This window comes from Oryctolagus cuniculus, chromosome 17 (genome assembly GCF_051225735.1).
Source record: "Oryctolagus cuniculus isolate XC-2025 breed Fujian yellow rabbit chromosome 17, ASM5122573v1, whole genome shotgun sequence".
In the NCBI taxonomy this organism is placed as follows: domain Eukaryota; kingdom Metazoa; phylum Chordata; class Mammalia; order Lagomorpha; family Leporidae; genus Oryctolagus; species Oryctolagus cuniculus.
Window position 1 is genome coordinate 29,878,454 of NC_142883.1, and position 20,952 is coordinate 29,899,405.

Genomic DNA, 20,952 nt, shown 5'->3' on the forward strand with positions numbered 1-20,952 from the left:
GTATGCAAACAACATACTAACAGAAAAAGTACAGCAAGCACGTATAATTTTATTACACTGGACTTCTACCATTCAGTATATCTGATTCAACACATAAATCAATCAAAACAAACCAAAGCCATCACACAGATCTGCTGGCAGTCTCTGATACAGCTTCAGATTGGGTTCATTATTTAGATTATGACCTTTACCTCCAAGTTCTATAGATGTTGCATTTACCATCACTTGGACTTAGGTTCTATGTATTCATTCACTCACTCATTATTCATCAGTAAATATTTATCAACCACACCGTAGGTGTCAAATACTGGAAAATTGAGTTTATAAGGACTGACAGTCTTACAGTCCTCAAACCACCTTTATGTGTGCTTAATTTCCCTCTAAAAATGTTAGCTTGTAGTTACCTCTCCTTAGTTGTTCCAACACGAACTATTTTTAGGAGGATACTCTGCTCTAATTAACTCTTCAGTGCCCATCTACACTCCACTGATCTGCATCTGGTGGAATCAGTCTAGTGATCTGAAAAGGGAGGACTTCGATGAAACAAGGTTAGGTGAATATTTCAAGTGAGATTTTCATCTTCCCAGCATTCTGCCTAACATATTACTTTAAAAAATTTAAGTAATCAGAGGAAGTATGTATATATGAATATATGTTAAACCATGTGGAAAAAAATTTCATGCTAAAATCTAGGCAAGTTAGTTTATGTTAAAATATAGAATGAAATACAGAATCCAACGGGAATAATCCATTAAAGGGACATAAAACAATAAAAATATATTTATTTCCAGCTTCCTAATATTAGAAACTAATATTGGTCATGTCACTAGATTTAATTAGAGCAATTAGGGAAACCTTTAAATCATGTAAAGTTGAGAGTATTTGGTGAAAGAAAAAGCAATGATTTTATTCTTCTCACTGATTCAGTTATGAACTCTGTAGGATAATTTTAACTAATCCATCTAACTAAGAGAATATTGATCTCCAAACCCTGGAGGCTTTTTTTTATATTGCACACCAATCTTCAAGCTTGCCTTATTGCAAAATATGTTATTCCATCATCCTTGAACTAAAGTAGACTACTAACAAGGTCTTATGGACATATTAAAACAATAAAACAAAAAATGAGTTCAAAATGAAGTGATTGCTAGAGTTGAATAATAGGTTATTATGCAGCCCCCCATCTCTATATTATATATATATATAAATACATATATAATAGTTCCTTTCTCCCTTAAGAATAATAAATTGAGAACTTTTGAGTTGATGCTAAAATAATTGTAACAAAATTTAATATAATCAGCTGAACTTCATCACTTCTGCATATTTTGAGACCGAGCAGATCTCAAACATGACATGAAATAACAGATGTGGACTCCCCTTTCTCTACTATTTAACTCTAATGAATTGATAAAATATTAAATCAAGACACCTATACCACTACCCCAGATCAACTTCAAATTACACTCAATATTTCTTGCATAAGTCACATCTATGGCTTTCCTGATGAAAAAGAAAACCTAGTCCAAATACCAGAAAATAGTCATTTTTCTGGCAGTTGGGGATTTACCACTGCTGACTTTGACACATTTATATAATCTTGCTTTTCAAGCAAAACTACTAACTCAAACAATTTATATTCATCCCACTAGTGTGGATTCAAAGTGGCTAGTTTGGGCAAAGAATGCCAGCAATGAATTCATACACTGCTTTCACAGGGCCAAGAGATCAAACAACATCACAGTATCTGTGAGATTTGTCTCAAACCTTCCATCCTTGCTTGAAATACAATGCTCTTGTCAAGTTCTCTTTTCACAATCTTAAATATTATATTTGTGACATTTCTTATTTTGATATTGTGATTTCACAAAATTCTTGATCTTTTCACCTTGGGTTACTTCAGAACTGTTACTTGATTTCTTCTTTCTCTATTCATATTCCTTTGAGATATATAAGTCCAGTTCTTTCCATACAGTCTATGTATTCACACTCACAAATATTTTTATCTCTAATCTCTGTTCCTAAAATCCAGGCTAATTTATCCAATGCTTAGTTGGCAAATCCACTTGAATATTTAATAGTTACCTTAAAGTTAACATAGCTAATGTTCTATTCATACTCTACTCACTCAAACCTGCTTCTTCACTCTCATGCATCCATCGCTGGAGATGATCTTGGGTCCCCAAATTTTTTTTTCTTTTTTTTAAAGATGTATTTGTTTATTTGAAAGGCAGCGTTCCAGAGAGGAAGAGGCAGAGAGAGAGAGAGAGAGAGAGAGCAAAAGAGAGGGAGAGAGAGAGGTGTCTTCCAACCACTGGGTCACTCCCCAGATGGCCACAAATGGCCAGAGCTGGGCCGATCCAAAACCAGGAGCTAGGAGCTTCTTACAGATCTCCCACATGGGTACAGAAGCCCAAGGACTTGAGCCATCTTCTATTGCTATCCTAGGCCATAGCAGCGATCGCTATGGATTGGAAGAGGAGCAGCCAGGATTTGAACTGGCACCCATATGGCATGACAGCACTGCAGGCAGTGGCTTTAACTGCTATGCCACAGCACCAGCCCCTGTCCCCATCCTTTTTACACTCATCTCATTCACTAGGTTGTCATTCATGATCTAACCTAAAAATAAATCCAAGGTAAATTTCACAGTTACAATTGTTACAGAGAAGAATGATAAAAAAAAAAATCTTAAATTTGGTGGAAAGAAGTATGAACAATGAAACAAGATTTTGAGTCATCTGAATTATCTTCCCTATTATATATATATCTATTGCACATGGACAAATAATTAACTTCTAAGATCAATCTCATTCACAAGAGCTACAAAAATCAAGTACCTTAGAAGAAATTTAACCAAGGATGTCAAAGATCTCTACAATGAGAATTATAAAACATTAAAGACATAAATAGAAGAAGACACACATAAACAAAAAAGTCTTCTATCTTCATGGATTGGAAGAATCAATATCATCAAAATGTCCACACTACCAAAAGTAATTTACAGATTCAATACGATATCAATGAAAATACCAAAGACATTCTTCTCAGATCTGAAAAAAATGATGCTGAAAATCATATGGAAACACAGGAGACCTCAAATAGGTAAAGAAACCTTAAACAAGAAAAACTAAGCTGGGGACATCAGAATATCAGATTTCAGGACATACTACAAGGCAGTTACAATCAAAACAGCTGGTACTGGTACTAAAACAGATGGATAGACCAATGAAACAGAATAGAAACACCAGAAATCAACTCACACATCTATAATCAACTTATCTTTGACAAAGGAGCTAAAATCAATCCCTGGAGCAAGGATGGTATCTTCAACAAATGATGCTGGGAGAACTGGATCTAAACGTGAAGAAGTATGAAGACCCCTACCTTACCCTTTACAGAAAAATCCACTTAAAATGGATTAAAAACCTAAATCTATGACCGGATACCATCAAATTATGAGAGAATACTGGGGAAAACCTGCAAGACATCAGCACAGGCAAAGAGTTCTTGGAAAAGATCCTAGAGGTATAGATAATCAAGGCCACAATTGACAAATGGGATTATGTCAAATTGAGAAGCTTCTGCACTGCAAAAGAAGCACTCAGGAAAGTGACGAGGCAACTGACAGAATGGGAGAAATTATTTGCAAACTATGCAAGTGATAATGGATTATTAACCAGAATATATAAAGACATCAGGAAACTCAACAAAAACAAAATAAACAATCCAGTTAAGAACTGGGCAAAGGACTTGAACAGGCATTTTTCAAAACAAGAAATCCAAATGACCAACAAACACATGAAAAAATGCTCAGGATCACTAACCCTCAGGGAAATGCAAATCAAAACCACAATGAGGTTTCACCTCACCCTAGTTAGAATGGCTTTCATACAGAAATCAATAAAAAAAAATGCAGGCAAGGATGTGGGGGAAAAGGTACCCTAATCCACTTTGGGTAGGAATGTAAACTGGTAAAACCTCCATGGAAATTAGTTTGGAGATACCTCAGAAATCTGAATATAGAACTACCATATAACTCAGCCATTTCACTGCTGGGAATTTGCCCAAGGGAAATGAAATCAGCATCTGAAAGAGTTACCTGTATCCCCATGTTTATTGCAGCTCGATTCACAATAGCTAAGATATGGAATCAACCCAAATGCCTTCAACTGAAGACTGGATAAAGAAATTATGGGATATGCACATCATGGAATACTACACAGTGGTTAAAAAAAGGAAAGAAAGAAATCCTGTCATTTGCCAAAAAAAAAAAAAATGGATTAAACTGGAAAACATAGTACTTAGTGAAATAAGTCAGTCCTAAAAGGACAAATACCATATTTTCTCCCTGATCTATGATACCTAATAGAGCACCTAAAAGTAATCTATAGAAGTGAAATTAACACTTTGAGATGCATTGACTGTGAACAGCCCTTGTCTGTATTGTTGAGGAACAGGTTTTTGTTTTTTATATATACAATTTGTTGCACTCTTCACTTAGTTTAGAGTTAATTGTACAAGTATAAAGTTAATTGAAAATAGATCTTGGTAAAAAAATAAGAATGTGATTAGGAGGGGGAGGAGCAAGAGCGGTGGGAGTGTGTGTGTGTTGGGGGGAAGGTACAGTGGGAAGAATCACTATATTCTAAAAGTTGTATTAGTGAAATGTATGAGTTTGTATTCCTTAAACAAACATTTCTGGGGGGGAAATGATCCTACTAAAAAAGTAAAAGATAAAGAATTATCTTAAAGAGGAGAAACCCAGGAGGCACTATCTTAACCATGGAAATATAGTCAATTGCTCTAATAATGAGACACAATGACATCATATGTTTCTTTATAAGATGCATTTAAGACATATTACTACTCTTAGATTTTTACCCAAAATGCACAACTGGAATCTATTCTGAATAGAAATCCAACAGATCCAAGCTGAGAAATAATCTACAAAAAATAACTCCTTAATGTATGAAATTAATTTTAAAAAGTGAATAAGGAACTTCCCAGATTATAGAAAACTAAAAGGATATGATAATTGAATGCAGCATGGAATCCTATTAACTTCTCACACAGAGATTGTTAACTATTTCTTTTAGTACAGTCTTCCTTCAGATCACAGGTTCAGTATTATTGTTTAAACAGTTACAAAGGCTGGTCAAGTCATCATTAATCAAATACAGTTGTTACCCTAAAAGGAATTATGGTACAAACTATTTAAAGTGAAAGACTTGTCTTACTACCCAATTGAAAACTAATAGTGCAAGGAATTCTGGGAATATTTCTGATACCTAATTTCATGGATCTACAAGATGTAGATATCAATATAATAGCTGTAATTCCCATGTGAGTAAGCTTGTCAGAATTACTGGGAAGACTCCTGAGAAGCTAGGTGCTCTTAGAGGGCTGATCTTGAGAGATAATTATCATGTGATAGTGGATACACCCTCTTTGTGAAGAAAGGAGCTTGTATGTAAGAGACAATATCAACGTGTACATATAATCAGTTTTAACTGAAATCCAGTAAGCTCATACTTAAAAATAATTAATCCCTTTTCATTAGCTATTATTTAACACTAAGGAATCTTACAACAGACTTATTTTGCTCCTGTCTTTAGACAGTGTTTCCTTCGACTACTCGACTACTTGATATGGCATTTTTTTTCACAATTTTACCTGAGCCACGGCTCGATCTATGGATTATGATATAGAACCATTTCTGAGGACATAAAAGATGCTTGAGATTACAAATTATTCATCATGAAACTTTCCACAGCATGTATTCTCTTATTTGAACCATAATGTGGGATTGTTTTGTCTGGAAGATCAAATCTTGGATATATACTAAAGGAGCAATGCTTTTTTAAAAAATATCACTTTCAAAGTCATATCCAGGACTTAGAACGTAACACACAGCCCCAGGGTCCATAGATTTAAATTAAGAATATTGCTTTTATTGCAGAATGAACTATATTTTCCTGCTCAAGCTGAGCCATTCAGCAACTAACAATGTTACTGCTAAGCACACGTTAAAAAGAAACTAGGATATTTCTTTGTATAGAAACATGAAAATGGGGAACACACTATAATCATATTAGATTTCCTAATGGCACCACAGAGAAATGGACAAAGAACAGAAATAAGTACAGATAAAACCTTTAGATATAGCATAGAGCTATCTAGTATCAAAGGAATTTAATACAGAGATATCTTCATAAGTGAACAGTGCCTTAGGAAGATAATAACAAAAGCCATTTTATCTTGTACAGAGAGACTATTGCAGAATTTAGTAAATAGATTCCAAAAATTTTTGCAAGTAAGGCAAAGTAGAAAGTAATTAAACTAAAAACTGATGAGATGGTTAATTAAAGAGAAATATATTCAAACTATAATACTGGCTATATTATTAATAAGTCAGATATTGGTTAAAAACAATGTAAACTTTTCAATACATGGCTCACTTCAATAAATTTACAATTAATTTATGACACAACTGCCTTTAAAAGATCAGTGTACCCTTTATGTATTTGTAAGGATTTATATACATTTCAGTAATCTCATTTATATTTGTTATTTCCAAAAATATTTCAGAAAAGATATCCTAGTCTACCTTGACTATAAATTATGTGAATGTATAATCACCCCTATTTTCATTGGGGAGAGTTTTATTTAAAGCAGAACTCAAATCTTCTTGGGTTCTACGTCATGCACAGATATATAGTCAGGCATGAGAAACTCTGTTAACAGAACTTGTGGCTGGCCACTAAGTAAGAATGTTAATCTGCCCGCCCTATTCTGAGGATTATGGTTTACTACAAATGGAAGTAGCTTACAGAAGCACACAAATGGCCTGGGAGACAGGTAATATCTTGTGACAACACCTCTCCAGGTGTGGTTACATCCATCAATCTTTTTTTCCTACAGAGATGTATTTGTTAATAAAAACTCAGGGAAGGAATGAAAAGTAATTGTTTTCTTGTCAGGTAAAGTCTTTAGGCAGACACAGGAATAGCAGAGTAAAGCTTCTTCCATCTGTTGTTCTCCAGGGGCCTTTGATTTAAACCAATCAATATATCAGATTACCATGGTTTGGGGTAAATTTCCTTGATTTCTTCAGTGTTTTAACATGCTATATCTCATTGAAGCTCCATAGTAATTCTTGTGAGAAAGCACTGTTATAATCATTTGCAGGTAATAATTAGGTTTAGATTACATCAGTTGGTCAAAGTGGCACAACTAGTAAGAGGGAGATCTGGGATTTGGATAAGATATCTTAACTCTTAAAAGCCCAGACACTATCTGACCTCTATGCAGATGACAATATAAAGTCTTAGAGTCAAATGTCATCGCTTACCTTAAGTCAGTTGCAGGAGGACTCAAGTCCAGAGTCCAGACCATTCTAAATCCACATTCAGATCTATTTCCACAACAGCACACACTTCCCTCGATAGCACAGAATAAATCTATGAAATAACTCAATTTACAGCACCATTGACATCTTATATTTACAGCACACTCTATAACACATATAGATAAATAAAGCACCAACTGATGACCAAAAAAACTTAAGAAAGCCACAGCATCCAAAGTGCAACTTTGATGGGATTTAACAGGCGATGCTTTCGACAGAAACAGTTTTCACTCAGAACGGAAGAAGGAAGGAAAAAAAGAAGGAAAGGTATTTGAGATAACTGTTTTCATGCCATTTGCACGAGCATTAGAGAATTGTTCAAAAAATAGAGAGGTAGGGAGCTTTCACAAATATTACAGTAATGTTTCTAGAAAAATATTCAGTAGGTTGTGAAGGGAGGAGATTGACTCAAGAGGTTATTTTATTGGAATTCAGAAAGTGTGTGTGTGTGTGGCTTTATTTTTTAAAAAGATATATTGTGGGCTGGCGCTGCACCCTCATGGGGGACCCAGAGGAGGCTCTTGGCTCCTGGCTTCAGATCGGCACAGCTCCAGCTGTTGCAGACAATCGGGGAATGAATCATTGGATGGAAGACCTCTTTCTCTCTGCCTTTCCTTCTCTCTGTGTGTAACTCTTTCAAATAAATAAATAAATCTTTAAAAACTATTGTCGCTCCCCCTCTTCATGGAGGAACGACACAGGACCCTGCGCTGTTCTTTCGTCTGCTCGGCCCTCCCCGGGTTTGCTGCTGGTTCTTCCCGGGTTGGCTACTATCCCTTCCACCTCCGTGGAAGGGCAGTTCCCCCTGGCCACATTCCCCACTTCCGCAGGGGAGCGGCACACCGCCGGCCGGCTTTCTCGGGGGCTGCACGGGTTCCCTTAGATGTTCCCCATAGATGTTCCTGGTGCATGCCGTCTCTCTCCTCCTTTATAGTCCTCCTCCGCCAATCCCAACTCGGCTGCCCACACGCCGAGTACGCTGCTCTCCAATCAGGAGCAAGTCCTACAGTTTATTAGTTGAACTGGAGGCAGCTGTGCGGAAGCTGTTTACTTCTCTCCCAACGCCATGTTGTGGGAGAGCAGATGCATAGAATAAGTCTTAATTTCAGTAACTTAGTCCAGTCCGGATTGCTCCCCACAACTATTTATTTATTTTACTTGAGAGCCAGAGTTATAGAGAGAGGGAAACACAGAGAGAGGTCTTCCATCCACTGATTCACTTCCCAATTGGCCACACTGGCTGGAGCTGGGCCAATCCGAAGCCAGGAGCTTCTTCCGAGTCTCCTATGTGGGTGCAGGAGCCCATGCATTTGGGCCATCTTCCACTGCTTTCCCAGGTAAATTAGCAGGGAGCTGGATTGAAAGTAGAACAGCTGGGACAGGAACTGGCATGCATATGAGATACCAGCGCCCCAGGTGGAGGCCTAACCTACTACACGACAGCACCAGCCCCAGCGTGTAGCTTCATATTATTTGTCCCACAACCTGCCTAAATAACTGAAGAACTATTTTAAGATAAACGGTTTCAGGATCATACTAATACAAATATACAGTGCATCATTCTAGGAAGAGGTGTGATGGTGCTATCTAAGAAAAACAGGATCATTGCAAGGTCAAACTGAAGCGAACTTACTCTAAGCAGAACTTTAAATTCAAGCCAGAAATAGGATAGTTAAATTTTCTAATGTCCTTTCTACACAGACGACAGAAGCTGTATCCAACTCAGGCAGCAGCTATAGAATAGGAAGCTGCAGACAGAGCACGGTGAGCTACAGCACATTACTCCACCGTGTGAGTATTGGCTGTACCTTCCTTGTTACAGTCATTCTTTAATTCTGGCTAACTTGAATTTTAACACTCTGTGTTTTAATTTATGACCCAGTTCCTGCTAGCAACTCTATTCCACTGCTCCCTAATTCTACCTAGGCTGTGATCTTTCTAGATTTACTCAAATGGCCTACTTCTCATTGGTAGCCCTTCCAGGTTCAGTTTTCCACAATCTCCAGGAACAGGTGGCTTCCATTTTTGCTATTCCCCCAGCTTCATTCTTTGTCTTCTTTTTACTAGATCACCTGTATCCAGAGGTTACCACCTACTCCATCCACAAGAGCGGCATATTCTTCTTTTGGTCGGTATCGAGTGATGATACCGGAAACATGAACTGGACTTGAGAGTTAAAGAGCTTATTGCTAATAAGCCAAAAGGAACAGAAGAAAGAAATGTTCAGCATTAGATGATATATTGACCCGAAAGGATGAACCCAGTGACCTGGGAATAAAGAAATAATTAGATACAAATCCATGTAATGAAAATCACAAAAGCAAATTAAAGCAAAAGTATCAATTCACCAACCCAAGACTCATGTACCAGCTACTAATAAGGAAATCTTTAGGAAGCTCTTTAGAATCCTCTATACCACACTTTGGTGGTATCTCTCATAGGCACACTGCGACAGATCGTATGGCTCTCTTACTTGAAGCCTCATAATATCCTCTGATATACAATTTAGGTTATGGTGCAAAGATTCAATGTAAAGAACAATAGGTAGCAATGGAAAAAAACTTTACTTCCCCAAAAGAAAGTGGCTGTCACTTTAAAATGGCTGCTCACAGCCGTGGCTTTTAAGGCTTGTTCAGTGTTTTGGTTTAGGCAGAGTTGCAATCGAAGGCTCCTCATGGGATGAACACCAGTGAAAATTTTTATGTGGAAACATTTTGTAAATAAAATGCCATACAAGTGGAACTTATTAAAATGCAGAACCTGCCAACTCACTTGTGTCTTCTGATTTTTCTTATCTTTCCCTATTGATAGCATTTATTGTTCACTCTATAATGAAAATCTGTCACAATGTGACAACCTCTATAGGACAGCACAGAAAAACATTAGAATTCTGATGGCCATAGAGCAAGCTTCCATTGTAGCTTATATGTCATTCGCTGCATCTCTGTTATAAATAGAGTTGGAAAATTCTGGGTCACATTTGTTTCTGTTATTGTATTTGTTTTCCAAATGTTAGCAGGATATTCTAAGAACCTTGTCAAATCACTCTCTCACGCTTCAGACTGAATTTTCGATACAGAATGCCTCGGCTTCAGTTTTCCTGCTCCTGTTTCTCCTTAAGAGATTAGCTTTCTCAACCTTTCCATTAAGCAACAACCCAAGGGTCAGAGGATGGCCAACGAACCGAACCTTCTCAGTAGGAAGGCTGGATAATAAGAACAGAGAAAGTAAGCCTCTTTCAACCTTAGCAAATGTATAGGGAAGAGGGTGATTATCTCACGAGGTCAATCAGTGCACATAATCAATACAGATTATTTTAAACTAAATCACCTCTCAGCCTTTACAATTGGGATTTTTACAGAAAATCCTTGCACCAGTTTACTTTATGTAATATATGTAAACCCTATCTCAATATTAGTCATCTAAATGCTATAAACACTTGATATATGTATTTCAATTTCTTTAAGACAGGCAGCAAAAGGGAGACACACACACAGAAGGGGAGAGAGGGAAGGGGCAAGGGAGGGAGAGAGAGAATGAGAATGAATATGAATAGGAGAGAGCACTCTCTCTAATCCACTGGTTCATTTCCAAAACTCACACTAGGATGAGAGTTGGATACAGAAAGTGTATACAGTTGTATGCAGGTATCCCACTTGAGTGGCAAGGAGCCACCTAGTTAGCTATCTCTGTTGCCTCCCAGTGTCTGCATTAGCAGAAAGCTGGTGTCAGGAGCTGGAACTGCAAAGAGAACCCAGATACACCATTTGATGGGAGACACAGGCATCCTAGCTGGCAGCTTAACCACTGAGTCAAATGCCTACCTAAATGCTTGACATTTTGTCCTTGTGTGAAAACCAACCCTGGGTTTGAGAAATTTTCCTCAGTATTTTTCAGAGAAAAGTAACTTCCTCGAATCCTCAATTTTTATTTAGGTTCTAAAACATTTACTTCCCTCTCTGTGTACTTTTTAATAATCTATGATTGATTTGGCAGTTTTATTATGTGTATCTTCAGCTTCACTAAATTCACTTAGAGATAAGCATGAAAAATATTATAAACAAATAATATTTCTTAGGCTTCAAATAATTTCTTTTGCATTCTACTGAGAGACATATAAATAAAAAGTACTTAATATATAATGATTTTTAACAAATAAAAATATTTTAAAATACTTTTTTAGAAAATTTTCTACACATTTATCCTGTTTGGGCTACCCTGTAAGTCTTCAGTTTTATACAGAGGTGAATTCTAGCTTACAGTCTTCTCTTAATAAAAGAACCTTGTTTATAATCACAAAGAAAGGAGTTCTGAGGCCAGAGTGCTATTTAGGGCATTTGACATTCTAGGAGTCTGTTGTGTATCCTGTTTCTCAAGTAGGATCATTCTCTCCTTTTTAATTCTATCAATTATTATTTGCAGACACTGGTCTTATTTATGTAATCCCTTTGACCCGTAATCCTATCTTTTTGATCAATTATGAACTTAAACTTATCACTTTAACAAGTAAGATGGCATTGGTACATGCCACCTTGATGGGATTGAATTGGAATCCCCTGGCACATTTCTAGCTTTACCATTAGGGGTAAGTCCGAGTGAGCCTGTGCCGAACTGTGCATCTCTTCCCTCTCTTATTCCCACTCTTATATTTAACAGGGATCACTTTTCAGTTAAATTTAAATAACTAAGAATAACTGTGTGTTAATTAAAGAGTTCAACCAATGGTATTAAGCAGAATTGAAAATGAATCGTGATGAAGAATGGGATGGGAGAGGGAGTAGGAGATGGGATGGTTGCGGGTGGGAGGGAGGTTATGGGGGGAAAAGCCGCTATAATTCAAATGTTGTACTTTGGAAATTTATATTTATTAAATAAAAGTTGAAAAAATAAAATAAAATAATACTTCAGCAAGCAAAAAAAAAAAAAAAGAAAGAAAGAAAGGTGTTCTAATGATGGCGATATCCAAATAACTGAAGAAAAACTGCACTCGATGTTTCTAAAGTAAAGGATCGTTAAATGAACAAAAAGTAAAAAGTACAATGTTTAAAAAAAAACACACTTTTCATTGTGTGTTAACCAATCATAATCTGTCTTTAGGCTTTTATTTTAAGTTTGCTTGGCAGTAGAGTTATATTCACTATTTTTTTTTAATTTTTTTTTTTGACAGGCAGAGTAGACAGTGAGAAAGAGAGAGACAGAGAGAAAGGTCTTCCTTTGCCGTTGGTTCACCCTCCAATGGCCGCCGCGGCCAGCCCACTACGGCCGGCGCACAGCGCTGATCTGAAGGCAGAAGCCAGGTGCTTCTCCTGGTCTCCCATGAGGTGCAGGGCCCAAGCACCTGGGCCATCCTCCACTGCACTCCCTGGCCACAGCAGAGAGCTGGCCTGGAAGAGGGGCAACCGGGACAGAATCTGGCACCCCGACCGGGACTAAAACCTGGTGTGCCAGGGCCGCAAGGTGGAGGATTAGCCTATTGAGCCACGGCGCCGGCCTATATTCACTATTTATTTATTTGTATTTTGTTCCTTTCCAATACAGATAGTATTTTAAAACTCTTAATTATATTAAAAGACATTTTTCCAATGTTCAAGGGAAATTTTTAATTTAGACAAATTCTTGCAAGATAATTCATTCTTGATTATTGTTGTCAAATTAGTCAATGTATTCCCTGATCAAGAAATCAATGTTAATCCTTTAACATTCTTCTCCATTGCTATGTTTTTGGTGCCTCTTCCTTGCTTTTACAACCACTTATCAAAACAGCTTATTCTATTTCACTGTTCTCAATATTCTTCATAATTGTCTTATGATATTTAAAGCTGCAGATAATTCACATCTGAAATACATTTGCCTTTAATGTGTTCCTTTTCCTAAACTCCTCTTCCTTCAATGAAATCTGAAATCAAATTTAAAATAAAGTTCAAAATAAGATCTGTACAGCATCCATGTCAGTAGTTTCACTTTGAAGATTTATGACATGCTGCAGCCTAGATTTTTAAAGAGAAATGAAAAGAGTAAACATCAAACAGAAGGGATTCTAGCTCAACATAAATTCAAAACTCCCAAGAAATCACCTGCTTCCTTTAGATGAGTCCACAGATTCCAGTCTTGACAAATTGCTTTTCAAAATGATGAGAGAATGCAAAAATATAATGTGTTGGTCACTCTGTTATTAGAGAGATGATGGAAATTTGAATTACATTATGACCAAAAACATATATTTCCATTCCCAAAATGGTAGATTCTGGGCATGTCTGTGGCATAGCAGCTAAATCACCACTTGGCATGTTCCCATCCATATCAGAGTGTCTGGTGTAGGTCCCTACTATTCTGCTTCTAATCCAGCTTCCTGCTAGTGTGCACCTGAGAGATAGCCAATGATGATTCAAGTGCTTGGATACATGCCACTCATGTGAAATACCCAAACTGAATTATGGGCTCCTGAATTTGGCCTGGTCAAACCTTGACTGTTATAGGTTTTTGAGAATCAAACAAGTGGATAAAAGATCTTTCTCCATCTGTCTTTCTCTGTATGTTTCTCAATATCCCTGCCTTTCAAATGGAATGAAAATAGAAAAAAAATATTTTTAAAGTAATTTGGCAATATAGCAGTCATTATTTACAATTATCATTATTATTATGATGGCAGATAGTAGAAACATATTTCTTTTTTAAAAAATATTTTATTTATTTGAGAGGTAGAGTTACAGATAGAGAGAGGGAGAGACAGAGAGAAAGGTCTTCCATCTACTGGTTCACTCCACAAATATCCCCAGTGGCTGGAGCCAGGTCAATTTGAAGCCAGGAGCCAAGAGCTTCTTCCAGATCTTCCACACAGGTAGGGGCCCAAGCACTTGGGCCATCCTCTACTGCTTTCCCAAGCCATAGGAAAGAAGCAGCCGGGACATAAACCAGTGTCCATATGGGACGCCAGGAAGGCAGGTAGAGGCTTAGCTTACTATGCCACAGTGCCAGCCCCTGGAAACTTATATTTTTTTTTAATTTAAAGATTTTTCATAGTTGCAGGTGTTTAGTCTACACATTTAAGACCATGGTTAGGATGCATGTTTGCCATATTGCAATGCCTGGGTTTGATACTCGTCTTCACACCTGTCTCCAGAATCCTGGTAATGGAGACTCTGGGAGGCAGCAGTGATGGCTCAAGTGGTTAAGTCCCTGCCACTCATCAGGGATACCTTCCCTCAGTTCCATATCAATATACTCATACAAAGGAAGCTCACTGAAGTAGTCAGATTTGAGTTACAGATTTTAGAGATGTCAACAAGTAGGTCATATTTAATGACAGAGAATTCTTAATGAGAAACTGAAGTAGAAAAGTGGGGGTGATAGGACAGAGCCCTGGAACACTTGGACATTTTGAGGTCCAGCAGAGGAGCTCAAGAAGTAGTGAATAAAGCCAGGACAGAACAGTGCCAGAAAGGCCAGGAGACTTGCTCCCCATGTGGGACCTCTGTCCTTGATGTGCTATGCTATACTATGAGAATTAACAGTAGCACTAGTCTTCAATCAGTACTTCATACTTTGTGTGTCCATGTGGGTACAAACTGTTGAAATCTTTACTTAGTATAGAGTTCATCTTCTGTAGATAAAGATAATTAAAAATGAATTTTAATGAAGAATGGAATGGGAGAGGGAGTAGGAGGTGGGATGGGGTGGAGGTAGGAGGGTGGGTATAGGGGAAGAACCACTATAATCCAAAAGTTGTAATTATGAAATTTATATTTATCAAATAAAAGCATTCTATAAAAAAAGATCAGGTAGGTAAAGTGTCACTTGGAGGTCAGGTACAGGGCATGGCAGGGGAGGATGGGCAAGGAAGCAACCATAAAACTTCTGGTAACAAGAGGGACAAGATAACAGAGATCAACCCTACTAATGATAACCAAAAGTAGAGAGTGCAGAGAGATAACAGTTCGTATCTTGGAAAATTCAGTGTTTTTAAAATGTAATTTCTTCAATCTGATCTATTCTATCACAATCACAATTCAACCAAGTTTTATTTTTAGTCAAAAAATTGGAAAGGTAATCCTAATATGCATGTAGAAATGCAAAGGACCAATAACACCCAAAACAAATTTGACAAAAAAGCAAAGCATTGGAAGATTTATATTACTTTACTTCAGCGGCTATTATAAAACGTAGGTAAACAAGACAGTCCAACATTGCCATCAAGCGAAAAACAAATCTAAAAAACATAATAGAGTCTAGAAATGATTCCATACATGTATAGCCAACCGTTTATCAACAAAGGCACAAAGGCCATTCAGTGGAGAAAAAATAGTGTTTTCAGTAAGAAAAGCTGTAGCTATACAAAATCTCTATTTTAAAAGGTGAATTTGGGGGCTGGCACTATAGTGTAGTGGGTAAAGCCACCGCCAGCAGTGCCGGAATTCCACATGGGCACTGGTTTGAGTCCTGGCTGCTCATCTTTTGATCCAGCTCTTTGCTATGGCCTGGGAAAGCAGTAGAAGATGTCCCAAGCCCTTGGGACCCTGCACCCACATGGGAGACCTGGAAGAACCTCCTGGTTTCTGGGACCAGATCAGTGTAGCTCCAGCCATTGCAGCCATCTGGGGAGTAAACCAGTGGGTGGAAGACATTCTTTCTTTCTCTTTCTTTCTGTCTTTCTGTCTTTCTCTCTCTCTCTCTCTCTCTCTCTCTCTCTGCTCCTCTGCCTCTCTGTAACTCTGCCTTTCAAATAATAAACTTTTTTTAAAAACTGAATTTAAATGAATTCTTGCACAATTTACAAAAATTAAATTACAATATATAATATACCAAAATTCAAGAATTAAAACTGTAAGATTTCCAGAATAAAGCATAGTAGGGTTTGGCACTGTGGCACAGCAGGTCACCCTGCCACCTGCGACCCTGGCATCCAGTACAGGCACCATCTGGGGATTCAGCTGCACTTCTTGCAATTCAGCTCCCTGCTAATGTGCCTGGGAAAGCAGCTGATGATGGTCCAAGTACTTGGGCTCCTGCCACCTATGTGGGAGATCCAGAAGAAACTTCTGGCTTTGGCCTGGGATGAGCCCCTGCTGTTGTGGCCATTTGGGGAGTGAATCAGCAAACAGAAGACTCTCTCTCTCCTTCTCCCCTCACAACCTGTAATTCTATCTTTCAAATAAATATACAAGAATATTTTTAAAATAAATGGACAATAATTTTGATTAAAGGAAAAAATAACCTACTTAAAGTCAATTTTGATTTAACAAATATACAAATGTGGCAAATATAAAAAATTAAATATTGTAGTTGAAGCAAAAGCCCCCTTTAAAAGTCACAGTCAGCACTTGTCTTTCTGTTAACATGATTTAAGTAGCCATTCCTGTGGGCTTGATGTGTCTTCCATTAGATTATCTAGTATACCTTGATCTTTCCAAAAATAGAATAAGTTGACGCACAGAGTGGTAGGAGATGAGTTCCCACACAGATGCCAAAATCTAAATGGCTAAATGCCATAGAGTCTATAAATGCAGTACCTGCATTAGGAATTATAACTTGGTGCCAAACACTGCTTCTGAGCATATCATTATAATAACTGTATGTTTCTACACCTGAAAATACGAGTACTTTGCCTAGTTTCCCAGCTTCAAAACAACTAATTCCAACCCAGACTCTCAGGACTTGAGATTTCACATGAGCAAAACAAATGGGTAAACATCTAGCCTAGCAGCTGAGACACTAGTTAGGATGCTCACACCCTGGCTCTGCTCCCGATTCCAGGTCCCTGCAAAGGCACACCTTGGGAAACAGCAAGTGGTGGCTCGAGCACGGGGCCCTTGCCACCAACATGGGAAACGTGGATTGAATGCCTACCTTCCAGCTCTAGTACAGCCAAGCCCAACCATTTTGGGCATTTAGGAAATGAACTCAAGGATGGGACTTTGCTCTCTCCTTCTCTGCCTCTATAATAAATAACATTAATTTAAAAACCGCTGGAGAGGCTGTGCTGTGGTGTAGTAGGCTAAGCCTCCGCCTGCAGCACTGGCATCCCATATGGGTACCAGGTCGTATCCCAACTGCTGCTCTTCTGATCCAACTCTCTGCTAGGGCCTTGGAATGCAGCAGAAGATGGCCCAAGTGCGTGGGCCCCTGCATCCATGTGGGAGATCCTAGAAGAAGCTCCTGGCTCCTGATTTCAGACTGGCCCAGCTCCAGCCTTTGCAGCCATTTGGGGAATGAGCCAGCAGATAGAAAATCTTTCTTTCTGTCTCTCCCTCTCTGTCTGTAACTCTACCTCTCAAATAAATAAATCTTTAAAAAATATAGAAAAATAAAAAATCTACATTCAAGTAACACCTAGTTCTACTCTCTAATCATCTCTCAAGAATCCCATTCTCAGAATTATCTTATGTTAACTTTTTTTTTAAAGACTTACTTTATTTGAGGGACAGAGCTACAGAGAGAGGCAGAGCCAGAGAAAAGAGAGAGGTCCTCCATCCGCTGGTTCATTCCCCAAATGGGCACAAAAGCCAGAACTGAGCCGATCCTAAGCCAGGAGCTTCTTCCGGTCTCCCACATGGGTGCAGGGGCCCAAGGACTTGGACCATCTTCTACTGCTTTCCCAGGCCATGGCAGAGAGCTGGATGGGAAGAGGAGCAGCCGGGACCTGAACCAGCACCCTTATGGGATGCTGGCACCACAGGATGGGGCTTTAACCTGCTGAGCCACAGCACTGGCCCTACATTAACTCTTAGTAGACTCATTTATTTAAATCCAGCAAGTGACTAGTCATAGAAAAATTGTTATTACATTATTAATTATACATTTTAGAGTGTATTGACATACGATTATTTTGAATGACCCTGAATTTTTCTCTGTAACAGATGTGATTGTAAATAACTATATCAGTTTCATCAATGATTTATTTTAATGAGGGACGCTAATAACTATAAAACTGTCCTACTCACTGTGGATGCATAGAGGTTTTAAAATACAGTACTACATATGTTTTTTTTTTGTTTTGTTTTGTTTTTTTTTTGTTTTTTGGACAGGCAGAGTGGACAGTGAGAGAGAGAGACAGAGAGAAAGGGCTTCCTTTTGCCGTTGGTTCACCCTCCAATGGCCGCTGTGGCCGGTGCACCGCGCTGATCTGAAGCCAGGAGCCAGGTGCTGCTCCTGGTCTCCCATGGGGTGCATTCTCCACTGCACTCCCTGGGCCACAGCAGAGAGCTGGCCTGGAAGAGGGGCAACTGGGACAGAATCCGGCACCCCCACCGGGACTAGAACCCGGTGTGCTGGCGCCGCAAGGCAGAGGATTAGCCTAGTGAGCCGCAGTGCCGGCCTACATATATGTATTTATATATATACATATATATGTGTGTGTGTGTATATATACACATATATATGTGTGTGTGTGTATATATATATATATATATATATATATATATAAATCAGGATTCTTTATACCACAAACAGAATGAAACTACAAAATATTCTGGAATGAAGGAATTTTAGTAACTTTTTCCTACTTAAGGAACCAAAAGATATGGCGACAAAACTCTATTCTGGACCCAAAAGATTGGTAATAGACCTTTCACAGGTGTCTTCCAGCTTTGTTGGTTATGCACACCCTGAGAACCCCTGATGAATTCAGAATACAGCAAAAAAATTATCACCATGGAGGTCCGATATGGGCAAAGGGTGAAACTAAAGTACACCTCGGATTTAATTGCATATGTACATTTTGTTCCTTACTGCTTGCCTTCTAATTAGAATCCAATTTGAATTCAGGCCCTTTCACGAGTTGCATTTGGCCTATATAAAAATAGTATCATATTTGTTTACCAACAATTTAGTCCAAAGAGCCATCCTAGATTTTGGCACAAATTTAAACAGCTAAACATAATTTAAACACTGAGTTACTTTTAAAAAAAGTAAAAAGTGGAGCTTTGTAAATTGATTCACTACATTCTTAAATTCAATAAAGTGGTAATTTAATAAAATGGATGATTATATTTTCTATCTCCATTGCTCAATAAAGCATTTTATCCCTTCTGGTTAAGATTATCTACAAGATTGGTTTTCAATTCATAGCTTGGCATTGATGATCCTTTCCAAGTTGACTTCTGGCTCCAATTATATAGCCAATGGAACCACCTCCTGTACACAACCTGTATCTTCTGTGTTTCTATTTTCTGGATAGTTTTCACTACAGAAAATAATGTGACAATCTAGGCTGTGTGTCTTGATGTACTTGCTAGGTGCTAGAGATACAAAAATGAGTAGTCATTATCCTTACCTTACAGAAGTAAGCAGATTTAAGGATAATTATATTAAGAAACATACCATATGGTATGAACATGTGCATTAACAGCTGAAAGCAGCAGCTGATGCTCCACTCAGTCTAGTGGAAAGATGAGTGTGGCATTGCTCTTCTAGAATACTTCTGACCCTTCAAGAACTGGAATAAATTTCTCCACTGCAATGTTCCTTCAAAAACTAAAAGGTCTCTCTTTTCTTCCCCACAGCAAATCATACACACATCTTTTGGGGTATTGTATGCTAGCCCTGAGGGTGTATCTGTTTCTGCAGCTAATAATATTCCAAAGTCTCAAAAGGAGCTGTGCTATGTCAGGTCTTCTGCTACCAGGAACTTGCACAGGGAGGAAACAGCTTGTCATGATCAGGGTACTTCTTACACAAGGTCTTATTGAACCCTTACAACAACTGGTTAAAATAGACACGATATGTCAATACGGTACTTTAGGAGAATCAGCATTGCCCGAGGTCACCGACGGTTTCAAATCACAGAGACTTTACAACCAATTTATTTGACATCAAACCCAAATCTTTGACATGAATAGTAATGATATGTAGTAGTAGTAGTGTAGTAACGATGTTCTGATATGTTGAAAACAAAAGTTAAGTATGATAGTAATTCTACAGAATAAGACAGTGAAGGGCTTTTAAATTATATTTCTATTTGTTTGAAAGGCAGAGCTACAGAAAGAGAAGCAGAGACAGAAAGAGGTTTTCCATCTGCTGGTTCATTCCCCAAAAGGCTGCAACACCCAGGGTTGGGCCAGATCAAAGCCAGGAGCCTCTTCTGGATTTTCCACATGGGTGCAGGGGCCCAAGCACTCGGGCCTTCTGCTGCTGCTTTTCCAGGCACACTTGAAATTGGAGAAGACCCCCTAAATTTTACACTGGAATGTGGCCCTTTAAAGTACCCTAGAAATGCCATCTGGGGTGCCACATTGCTACTGGAATTTGGGGTGCCTTATAATTTCACCACGGGCTTATTACTAAATCCCCAATATTAATAAGCCCAAGAGGGTTCTTGCCTAATATTTAGAGAAGAATTCTAAATACCGGCACAGATAAACGAGGCAGCATGGTACATTTTAAGCTTTTATTTAGTGAAAAAGATGCATAAGAGAGTGAGAGCTTTATTTAAGACAGAGAGGTTATTAGGGGTTCATACCAAGCACCAGAAACCAGCCATGTGGAACAGCATCTAGGCCAGGAAGCCTAGAGCACATGGCCCAAAGGCCAGGTGCCCTGGAGGCGCG